Genomic DNA, 12,280 nt, shown 5'->3' with positions numbered 1-12,280 from the left:
AGTATTCTACACCAAAACTTTACATATTTGACAGTGTGATACAATAATAGTTACATCTCGTAGAACTTGTACCCTGAAGCATTTCAGAATTTCTCACCCCTTGTCTCAATCTGTGGGAATTCTCTCTCTCTCTCTCTCTCTCTCTCTCTCTCTCTCTCTCTCTCTCTCTCTCTCTCTCTCTCTCTCTCTCTCGCAAAATAAAAAAATGGAGGTCGTTCGTCATCTTTTACGAGGATGATGGCGTAAATGTGAGCGATGAGCTGACAGCGAGAAGCGATAACGATGCCAGTGTTGTTTTTGTTGATGTTTCCATAACCTTTTCAATTATTCCGTCGTTGTTGCTCTTGTTGCTGAGGTTATAGTTTTTGTGAATGATTTTGATTTTTGTTTTTGTTGTTGTTTATATTGTTATTTTCCATGTTGAAATTAGTTATTCTTAGTGCTGTTGCAGTTTTTCCTTGTTATTTATAGTGTAGTAGTAGTAGTAGTAGTAATAGTAGTTGTAGCACCAATTTCTAGTAGTAGTAGCAGCAGCAACAGCAATTTCTAATGAAGTAGTAGTAGTTAATTTCTAATGTAGTAGTACTAGTAGTAGTAGTAGCAATTTCTAGTAGTAGTAGTAGTAGCAGCAGCAATTTCTAATGAAGTAGTAGTAGTTTATTTCTAATGTAGTAGTAGTAGTAGTAGTAGTTTATTTCTAGTGTAATAGTAGTAGTAGTAGTAGTAGTAGTAGTAGTAGTAGTAATTTCTAATGTAGTAGTAGTTTATTTCTAGCGAGAAGTTACTGATCTCCCTGAGCATACATATAGAGGCGATCATGAAGAGGGAGCAGATATATTCTCCTTCACCCCCCTCCTACATGAAAAACAGGATTAGATGAGTGGTTTAAGAAAATTCCCAGGCTTACTCACTGATCAGGATGCAATGAACTCTACGCTTTCCCTGAGGTGTATACATATATAGCTCGCTTTGGTCTAACACGCGATCTCCAAGACCGTGGTGGTGAACATTACACGCAGATATTGTTCTCTCGGTATCTTGCTCTCTTGCTTTAACGCTTTAGAATTTATTCAAGAAAAATAAATGGAAGCTGAGAGAAAGGAAATGGGGACAAGAAAAGCATGAGGAAAAAAAATCACGTAAATAAACGATATTTTTAGATAATTTATTCCAAAACAAGAGAGAGAGAGAGAGAGAGAGAGAGAGAGAGAGAGAGAGAGAGAGTGGTGAAAATGTGGTGAAAAGAAAGAGAAAGGGGAAGCGAAAGACGACAGCCTAAACGAGCGGTGAGGAATACAGGAGAAAAAAGAGGGGAAAAAAAAAAACTTTGGGACGCAAGGCTCACCAATAAAGTTGACGGCAGCATCAACAGGGACGGTGGTGGCGTGTGGTGAGGTGGCGAGGAGCTGGACGAGGACCATCACGACTGATAAGCAAAAGGATGAAGAAGTAAAAGGAGATGACGATATGTGTAAGTTCATGCAGAAAAGGAAGCAGAAAACTCAGGGACAAGAAAAGGTGGAGGCTGACAAAGAGGACGTGGATAACGAGAGAAAATGTTAAGACTGCAACGACGCGCTCCCCGTCACCCACCACCCTTCCCACCCCCTAACACACACACACACACACACACACACAACCACATTCCTTCACTAAATACTGTCCCCACCCCACCACACACAAGTCTTCTGTCCACTAGCCAGAACACACACACACACACACACACACACATTTCCTCTCACCACTGCAACACACGCAAGCATACGACTCACAAACCGAGTCTCTTGAAACTAGAAGTGAAGCAGGAATAAAAGCGGAAGACGAGAATAACAAAGCGTTGAGGAATGGAAAGATGAACAGGCAATCTGTAAAGGGGGAGAAAGCAACATTAACAAAGATTTACTGAATCTCTAAAGTCTGCCTCCAGTGACTTACGGTGAAATTAGAAACTTTTGTGTGTGCTTTCGAACACTCACCCACTTTCCAATTGGTCTTAAAATCATGGTTTCCAGGAAAATCTATGAAAAATGTATATAGTGCAAGAATTTAAAAATAGCAACAGAAATCAACGGACTGTTCCATTGCCTTAGAATACAAGATGAAAAGACAACAACACAAGTGCAGAGGCAACCGAGAAATTGTGGCTGGATGGTTGAAGTGCATAAAAGAAGGGAACAAACGAACCAGGACAGCAGTTTACACGAGGAAAGAGAATGAAACACGAACAAGGAGCGAGAGAAGGATGAAGCGCATCAAGTGTTAACCAAACAAAACTTAATATCACGTAAAGTTTATAATCTCTTAAAATCCTGTTTCTTAAGAACCGCTGATAACACTAAACAATATATACACGAGCGAGCAAATGTGGCTATTGAATTTTAATACAACTTGCGATGAGAGCTGTAAAACTCATCCCCGACACACACACACACAAAATAAATAAATAAATAAAATAAAATAAATAATAATAATAATAATAAAATAAAAATAATATATGTAGATAAATAAATATGCAAATAATATATGTAGATAAATAAATATGCAAACTATTTAATAATAAAACAGCGAGGTCACAACCCCTCGGGTTACATCCCGTACCTACTTGCTGCTAGGTGAACAGGGACTACACATTAAGAGGCTCGCCCATTTGCCTCGTCGCTCCCGGGATTCGAACCCAGGCCTTCTTGGTTGTGAGCCGAGCGTGCTAACAACCACTACACTACGCGGCGTGTGTGTGTGTGTGTGATACAAAGAAGAATAGAAAAATACGAGAAAAATTAAGAAAATCCAAATAAAATGTGGAAGAGGAAAATACACACGTACAAACACACAAAATAAACAAAATAGGATAAGAAATAATAATGTGAATAAAAAGCACGAGAAGAAAAGAAAAGAGAAAACAGACGACAAAATATTGCAACGAAGGAAAAAAAAAGTCACCGTACAAGAGCGAGTAGCAGTACACTAGGCGGAAGAAGAGAAAGGGGAAGAACAGAAAACGGGAAGGAGAGGGATACTGCAGAAACCCGCTAGCCACGCCACACGTCGTCGTCGCCGCCGCCGCCGCCGCCGCCGCTCACCACAGCCACACGCACTGCCAACTTTCATGTCTCCTTGTTCCGGTTTCCTGTTACAAACCAAAGAAATTTGTGTAATCTATTGCTTAATTTTCTGTGTTAACAAGAACTATAGCAAATGTTTGAATAAGGATCGCAAGAGTTGAAGCTCTTATTATTATATTTGGTAAACAGGTGGTATACGTATCACAACCATCTAAAAGCGTTCATTCGTTATTGTTGTTGTTCCGTAATCCTCGTCAATAACAAATAACTGACTGCCTAATTATTTCAAGGACTTGAAAACTTGCACTGAGGCAGCAATGGAGTAAATATACTAGCAGCTTTTGGAAGTGAAAAGAAATTACAAAGATCTGTATAATTTATCACACGCACGAGTAAGCGATAACAGAAAATTGAAAGGGAATCGACGAGAGGCAGACGCTGACAGAGAAAGAAAGACAGACAAGAGATAAAGATAAACAGAAAGGGGCGAGGCACAGACAGACAGACGGACAGACAGAGAAGGTGGCGGCGGATGAAAAAAAAAAAAAAAAGGAAGGCGCAAAGGTGGGGATCATAACAGAGGGTTAGTTAAAGAAAGAAAAGAGGGAAAGGGAAAGAGAAACATTCAGGGCAGAAGTTGGAAGCGCGAAGAGGATGATGAAAAACATATCAGCGAGACGTACGTCGCGTATATTGCCAGTATTCAAGGAAGTTTTAACATTAACAAGCATCACGTTAATTGTAATATTTTAAACCATGAATCACCAGAAGGACGATTTACGATTAATTCCGAAATAGTTGGGAGGCAATTCTAGGAGGAAGGGAGGGAGGGAGGGAAACGAGGAGGGGGACGAGGAGGTGGAGGGACGAGGAGAGAAAGTAAGGAAGTAGAAGAGGAGGATGGGGATGGAGGCGTGGAGAAAAGAAAGTAACTAGTTAACGAGTAAAGGAGGAAACACATGAATCAGGGGGGAAACGAGGGACCGAATGACCCTTGAAGAGCTTGTATCCTGTAATAATAATAATAATAATAATAATAATAATAATAATAATAATAATAATAATAATTATTATTATTATTATTAGTAGTAGTAGTAGTAGTAGTAATACCAGCTAATACCACCAAATTACCATGAAAAGAAGCGATAATGAAGCCCAGTACATCTAACTTAGCCATCTAACATTCCCTTACTCCCCTCCCCAGCCTCTCCTCCTTCCACGATGCACAACTCTCCATCCACCAGTGAAGGAAATAAATCTCTGAAGAGGGAGGGAGGAAAGGAGAGAGAGAAGTGGTAGAAAGGAGACAGCAAACGAACAAGAGAACGAAATTTATCATCTTGACGTTTAGAGCGGAGGGAGGGAGAAGGAAAACGGTGGAATGCTGCAAGAAACGAACTGACAGGCAAAGAAAGAACAGTGGAGGAGGAGGAAGGAGAGAGGAAAGCAGCAAGAAGTAACAGAGGCCAGCAGGGGGTAGAGTCTGAGGAAGGAGGCACGGGTGGAGGCAGGGAAGGTGGCAGGGGGCAGGATGGAAAGAAGATGAAGGGTAATAATTGTAAACCTATTGGAAAAATTATCAATGTTCACGTGATACTGGGAATACTACCAAATATTTTAAAATCTCACTACTGATGCAGGAACAAATTAACTTGAGAAGAGGCAAGAGGGAAGATAGAGAAGTACATAAAGGAGTGGGAGGGTGCAAAACGAGGAACGAGCGAAGGGTGGAGGAAGAGAACAAGTAAACAGTGAGGGAGGAGGAGAAAATGCCAACGAGTGGAGAAGCGAGGGAGAAAACAAGTAAACTGGTGATGATGGAGGGACGTAAAGAGTCTGAGTACCATTACCAACATTTAAAAAAATAAAATAGATATACGTGTATCTTTGAAATATGAAAATAAAACTTACCCATAAAAATCATGAAAACTACATAAAAACTGTTTAAGAACTACATCCAACTTGGAAATATGAAACAAAAACTTATCAAACTTATCTATAAACATCATGAAAACTAACACACACACACACACACACACACACACACACACACACGCTTGCAACGAGATAAGCAAACTTCCACTGTTTAATACAAGGCTTGAAACTCACCTGAACAAGACGTTGCAATGACACCGGATCGACAGTGACAGTGTGGCGTGTGTGTGTCCTTGTTCGTGTGGAGAGGAGTGGTGGAGGACAAGATAAAAGATGAGAACGAGGAGAAAGAAAACTAAAATCGAGAAGCGTTGAATCAGCAGAAAAAGGAAGAGGAATGTGAGCCCCATCTGCAGATGTAAGGTGAGGAACACAAAGCCAGCGGAGAGGGCGAGGATGATGATAACGATAACGATGGAAAGGCAACGAGGAGGAAGAGGGACACGAGGACAAGCGTTAAAAAAGACTAAAGAGGGAAAAGAAAGGAGGAGCAGGAGCAGCAGCAGCCAAAGGAAGCTACACCACCGCTCCTCGCCACCACGACACACACACTGAAAAATGGGAAGTCCCTCAGGCTCGACCCTTCATCGCCTCGAGCTCACGTCTCGAAACCTAAGAAAGTTCGAACAGCAAAAATAGCAATCCCATCTTTTCTGAAACGTACTCTGACCTGTACCGAAAACCTTGTACTGTGCCTGTACATCAGTCGCAGTTTAACAGTTTATTAAAGAAAGGTTGGTTACAAAACAGTGCATAGGGCCGCACGAATATAGGTTGGGGATTAATAACACTACAGAAAAAAAAAAAAAATAAATAAATAAAAGCGCTGCAAGAGAACTGGGCAGTCAGGCTTGTTATTTTTGTATTGTGGTTTATGAAATGTTACGGGGGATGTTCGTTTTATTTTTGTGTTATATATAATTGTATATTACAATAGTTAAGTTTTTGTTATTATTAACGACTTAATGATGTGATATGAGGAATATTTATGACTCCATGTTACAGGCTATTGTAATGTGAAACTTCATTGATGATTTATTACCGATTACCGTTGTATTATTTTGTTAGGATGGGGGAGATGACCTTATCGCTGCCGATTCCATTAACAAACATATGCTGCTGCTGCTGCCACTACTACTACTATTACTGCTACTACTACTACTACTACTACTACTACTACTACTACTACTACTACTACTACTACCGATATTACTAACACCATCATCACCACCATTACTACTACTACTACTACTACTACTACTACTACTACTACTACTATTACTACTACTACACTACTATTATTATCAATATTACTACCACCACCACCACCACCATCACTACTACTACTACTATTACTACTACTACTATTATCAATATTACCATCACCACCACCATCACTACTACTACTACTACTACTACTACTACTGGTTCTAGGGTGATTCGTCCCCGGGTGAAATGTCCCGGTTGCTTCATCCCCGGGGTATTCATCCCTGGAGGATTGGAACCCTAGGGTTATTTGTCCCCTAGGGTGATTCGTTCCCTTGGCTGTATTTTTGTCGCGTTAGTTACGAAACTCCATTACTACGATAAGATCCGACCATCAATGTGTGTGTGTGTGTGTGTGTGTGTGTGTGATGTTGTGTGAGTGTGTTGTTCGAATCATGATTTGATACATCAGGTTGTTAGCTTGACTACCGTTCACTGGTTCGGTTTTCTATTTTCACTTTTCAGTACGTGGGCCACCACAGTCAGAGCAACATGCCGCACACAATCCCATCAAGGCGTGGCAGGGAAAAGCTTGTTGATGATCTTAACTTCATCTACGCTGCACAGAAGAAAAACGCCGATGGAACCAAGCAATACTGGCGATGTGAGGCTACTGCATGCAAGGCTCTTGTTCACACAACAGTAGGGGATGAAACCTTCACTATCGTGAAAGTGCGAACGGGCACAATCATTCCACGACTGCTGCGGCTGTGAAGTCGAGGGAGGCCATGGGCGAGCTGAAAGCTGATGCTACTTCTACTCAAGAATGTTCTCGTGCTTTGGTGGCTAACGTTTTGTCAAAAGTGGATGAACATTCACTGGCTCATGTGCCGTCCACATCTACTACGAGCCGCTACGTGCGGCAGTGACGACAGGACGCTCAACAAGCTCCTCCAATTCCCCTGACTCGCACTGGCTATGTTATTCCTGAAGAGTACACCAAGTTAACAGTCGGGAAAGATGTTTTTTATTTCATTTTTTTCTTTATTCTTCAAGTTTCTTTTTTTTACACACACTATATACATATATTCAGGAACATATATTCTCTTTTTTTTTTTCTTTATTTCATCCTCTTGAACAAGCTACGGTTTTCACACTTATATACATAATTTTATTATAAGATATTCTTCTTCTTTTTTTTTTTTTTTTTTTTATCTTTTTAGCGTTTTTTTATTTAATGATTTTCTTCACATATCTTTTTCACATTTCTTCGTATTTTCGTTTTCCTTCGTGTAATTTCATTCTCTTGGATGAATCCATCCATAATTGTTACATTTTTTTTTTCTTTGCATTTTTTTACAAACACGTCCATTGTTTTACATTTGTTTTTCTTGCCGCATGAAAAGCAAGGCTCAAGTTTATGTAGGAAAAAAAGTTAATTTATCCTCTCCATCAAATTAACTTTTTTTACACATGCTTCAATAATTTTACTACATTTTTTTTCCTTTTTCTTTTTTGTCCTTTTCAAGTTCCGTTTTTCCCATTGATATACATAACCTTACTAATTTTTTTAATTTTTTTTTTGTTTTATTTTTTTACGTTACGGTTTTCACACACATACATAATTGTATTACAATATCTTGTTTTTCTTCTTTATTATTTTTTTTATTCACATTTTCACGTTTTTATTTTTTCATTCTCTTGAAAGATATATTTTTCACATATTTCACATTTTCTTTTCCTTGTTTTCCCTCTCGGACAAATCCCGCTGTTCACACAAACATCCACATTGCGTATTTATTTCCTTTATTTTTTCACAAATGCATCCATTATTTTGGTTTATATTTTGTTGGTTTTTCTTTTCCTGTTTTAATTCTTTTTGGGGAACGTTTTTCACACACATATGTAAAATTTTAATACATTATTTTCTTTTTTTCGTGTTTTTTTTTTTATTTCACAGAGAAAATGTTCTTCCTGCGTGACAAGCAAGGCTCACATTCTTCTAGGAAAACACACAATTAATCTTCTTCTTCACGCTGTCTTTCTTTTTCACACAGGCATCCTTAATTTTACTGCATATCTTATTGTTTTTCTTTTTTCTTTTCTTTTTTGTAATTTTCAGGTTTTGTTTTCCATACATAATTTTACTACCTTCTTTTTTCCTATTTTTTTTTTTTTTGTTTTTGTTTTATCCTCTTGATCAAGTTACGCTTTCCACACAAACATCGATAATATTATTACAGCACGTATTTTACTTTTTCTTTGAATTTTTCTTTTTTCTTTTTTTTTTTAACTAAGTTACGTTTTTCATTCTTTTTAACTTGTGTTATCTTATATTTATTTCTTTTCTTTATTTTTTTCATGATCAAGTTTTTTCTTTCACACATGATATATGCATATTTTTCTTCAACGTTTTTCTTTCCTTTCTTTCATCCTCCTGAGCAAGTTACGGTTTTTATAATTATGCACATAATTGTATGAGAGAGAGAGAGAGAGAGAGAGAGAGAGAGAGAGAGAGAGAGAGAGAGAGAGAGAGAGAGAGAGAGAGAGAGAGAGAGAGAGAGAGAGAGAGAGAGAGAATGTTTATACTTCACTAAGTACACATGTATGTACTGTGATGTCCAGGTAACAAAAGCCAAAAGACAAGGAGTCCGTGCACCACAACATTTGGTTCTCTTGCGCAACACAAGAGAGCCATGAAAGCAAGGGTGGACTTTGCCGCGGCACAGGCAGCGTCACATCTCAGGCCTGGGCACACAGAGAGCAATGTCTACAGCGACACTGGCACACCTGTCTCAGCAAACACTTTGAGACGCCTGCATGTACTGGATGGCACGATGAAACACCCGCCAAGAGAAAAGTGCGAGGCAAGCAGCCAGCAGAGCGAGGGGCAGGCGCCGTTTTCTGGAGATGCAGACATTTGCACTCTTGCTCACACGTCCTTCACATTCATCAACAGCTTTTCATACTTTTTGTTGTTGTTTATAGATAAATGCTCTATGATCGACACTGACCCTTTTTTTTTTTTCTATCAAAATAAAAAAAACATTTAAGAAAATATTTTCATACGAATAAAAAAGTTTTCTAATAATTATTCTAATAAATATTAATTTTACGACGACTTGTTAAAGAAGTAGTTATTGACAGACCTAGAAAAAATGCTCCCCTGCATGACGAACTACTTCAAACACTGACTGAATTAAAATGTTGAAGAGTTATGTTGCAATAAGCAAGACCATCTTCTATTTTACATATTTTTATTTTTCTATTTTTTTCTTTTACATAAATCTGGTTGTAACTCCTCATGAACATGTTTCACGACAGTACGCATCTACACAAAAAGTATCATTAAGCTACAGTGATATTTAGTGACGTGAAAACAATACGGGGAAATACCCCAACCTTACACCCACTATTATGGGTCCTCGTGGCCCAGTGGGTAGAGTGATGGACTTTGGAGTTTTGAGTGAGGGACGCCGGGGTTCAAACCCCACTCAGAACTCACAAGAAACTTCAAGGGCATCCTCTCCATCGCCACGTGTGCCTAACAAGCACACAACACCACGTGGTGATGGAGCTTCGTCACCACGTGGGCCTAACGTGCCTAACAAACACACAATAGGTGACGGAGGTGACGGAGCTGCCCACGGGAGGTGAGAGAGCAACACCTCCCTGTGCCTCCCACGGGAGGTGAGAGATGCAAGGGGCAATATGTTATCAAATAATAATATTATTATTATCATACCCATTAATACTTCTACTACCCATTAATACTTCTACTACCACTACTACTGCTACTACCACTACTGCTACTATGTAGATGATTTTTCTTTTTTCTTTATATTTTTCACATATGAATCCGTTATTTTGTAGTAGTAGTAGTAGTAGTAGTAGTGGTAGTAGTAGTAGAAGTATTAATGGGTATAATAATAATAATATTATTATTATAATTATATATATATATATATATATATATATATATATATATATATATATATATATATATATATATATATATATATATATATATATATATATATATATATATATATATATATATATATATATATATATATATACTTAATTTTATTACAATATATTTTTTCATTTTTACTTTCATTATTTTTCTATTTTTTTTTCTTTATTTGTTTTTATTTATTTATTTATTTATTTATTTCATTTTTTATTTAGTTTTTTGCACATACTTCCTAAATAATTTTTGTTGAAGTTGATTTTTTCTTTCTTTTTTTTTTTCTTCATTTCATTCTCTTGAACAAATTGTCTTTTTCTCTCTTATATAAATATTTTCTTTTTACTATATATTTATTTTTTCATGCTTTTTAATCTTTTTGTTGTTCTCTTCGAGAAATTGTTATTTTCACATATGCATTCATTTTTTTACTACACTTTTCTTTTTTTCCCTTTTAATTTCATGGCATGTTTTTTTTTTTTTTCAAAGAAATAATGTTGTTAGTGCATGAAAAACAAGACACCAATTTCTTTTGTTAAAAATACTTTTATCCTCTTCATCATGTTAAGTTTTTCACACATACTCGTACATCCATTAATGTCTCTTTTTTTTCTTTTTTTCGTTATTTTTTTATCCTTTTCAATTTACATTTCTCAGACATATATACGTAATTTTACTGCATTTTTCTTTCTTCTTTGTTATATTTCATCCTCTTCAACAAGTTTCGCTTTTCACGCAAACATCCATAATTACAGTGCGCATTTTCCTTTTTTTTTTTTTTTTGTATTTTCTTTTACATTTACGTCTTGTTTACAAATATATCTTTTGTTCTTTATTTTTCAAGTTACGTGTTTTTATTTTTTCCTTTTATTTTATTCTTTTTTCCTTTATTCTTTTTCATCATGATTAACTCACACATACTATATACATATTTTTCTACAACATTATTTTTTTTCTTTTCTTCATGTCATCCTTCTGGACAACTTACGACTTTCACACTTATATACATACGTAACTGTATTGCAAGATTGTGCTCTTTTATTTTTATTTATTCTTTTCACGTTTCAGTTTGTTTTTTTGCTCATCAGTAAGTCATATGTTTCCCCTTTTCTTTGTTTTCCTGTTTCTTTGTTTTATTTCGTCGTCTCACACAAGTAACCCTTTTCTCACAAACATCCCTAATTAGGGTACATGATTTTTCTTTTTTCTTTATATTTTTTCACATATCAATCCGTTATTTTACTGCTTATTTTCTTCTTTCTTTCGTTTTCTTTTATTTTTAATCCTCTTTACATATATATATATATATATATATATATATATATATATATATATATATATATATATATATATATATATATATATATATATATATATATATATATATATATATATATATATATATATATATATACATAAAATATTTACTATATTTTTTTTTCCTTTATTTCGCATTTTTCCACCGCAATAATGTTGGTGCTGCATAAAAGGCAAGGCTCAGACTCATGCAGGATAAAAAAAAAAAAGACAATTTATCTTCTTCATCAAGTAAGTTTTTCACGCATCCATCCATAATCTTAGCACCTGTTTCTTTTTATTTTTGTTTATCTTTTTTTTCCTTATTCTCTTTAAATTACTTTTTTATATTTTTTTTATTTTTTTATTTCATTTTTTTTTATTCTTCAAGTTTCTTTTTTTACACAAACTATATACATATATTCAGGAACATATATTCTCTTTTTTTCTTTTCTTTATTTCATCCTCTTGAACAAGCTAAGGTTTTCACACTTATATACATAATTTTATTATAAAATATTCTTCTTCTTTTTCTTCTTTTTTTTTCTTTTTAGCGTTTTTTTATTTAATGATTTTCTTCACATATCTTTTTGACATTTCTTCGTATTTTCGTTTTCCTTTGTGTAATTTCATTCTCTTGGATGAATCCATCCATAATTGTTACATTTTTTTTTCTTTTTCTTTGCATTTTTTTTTTACAAACACGTCCATTGTTTTACTTTGTTTTTCTTGCCGCATGAAAAGCAAGGCTCAAGTTTATGCAGGAAAAAAAGCTAATTTATCCTCTTCATCAAATTAACTTTTTTTTCAC

General features: G+C 35.8%; 1 long non-coding RNA gene across 1 annotated transcript; it reads right to left on the bottom strand.

The window, feature by feature from the left end:
• Positions 1 to 1,361: 1,361 nt before the first annotated feature.
• LOC135097888 (uncharacterized) lies at positions 1,362 to 5,736 on the bottom strand. The gene is made up of 2 exons (XR_010266310.1): positions 5,172 to 5,736; positions 1,362 to 1,426 (listed from the first exon to the last, which is right to left on the bottom strand). It is a non-coding gene; the product is annotated as an uncharacterized LOC135097888 (long non-coding RNA).
• Positions 5,737 to 12,280: the final 6,544 nt, after the last annotated feature.

This window comes from Scylla paramamosain, unplaced genomic scaffold (genome assembly GCF_035594125.1).
Source record: "Scylla paramamosain isolate STU-SP2022 unplaced genomic scaffold, ASM3559412v1 Contig35, whole genome shotgun sequence".
Lineage (NCBI taxonomy): Eukaryota > Metazoa > Arthropoda > Malacostraca > Decapoda > Portunidae > Scylla > Scylla paramamosain.
This window is presented reverse-complemented; position numbering and strand designations above follow the sequence as displayed.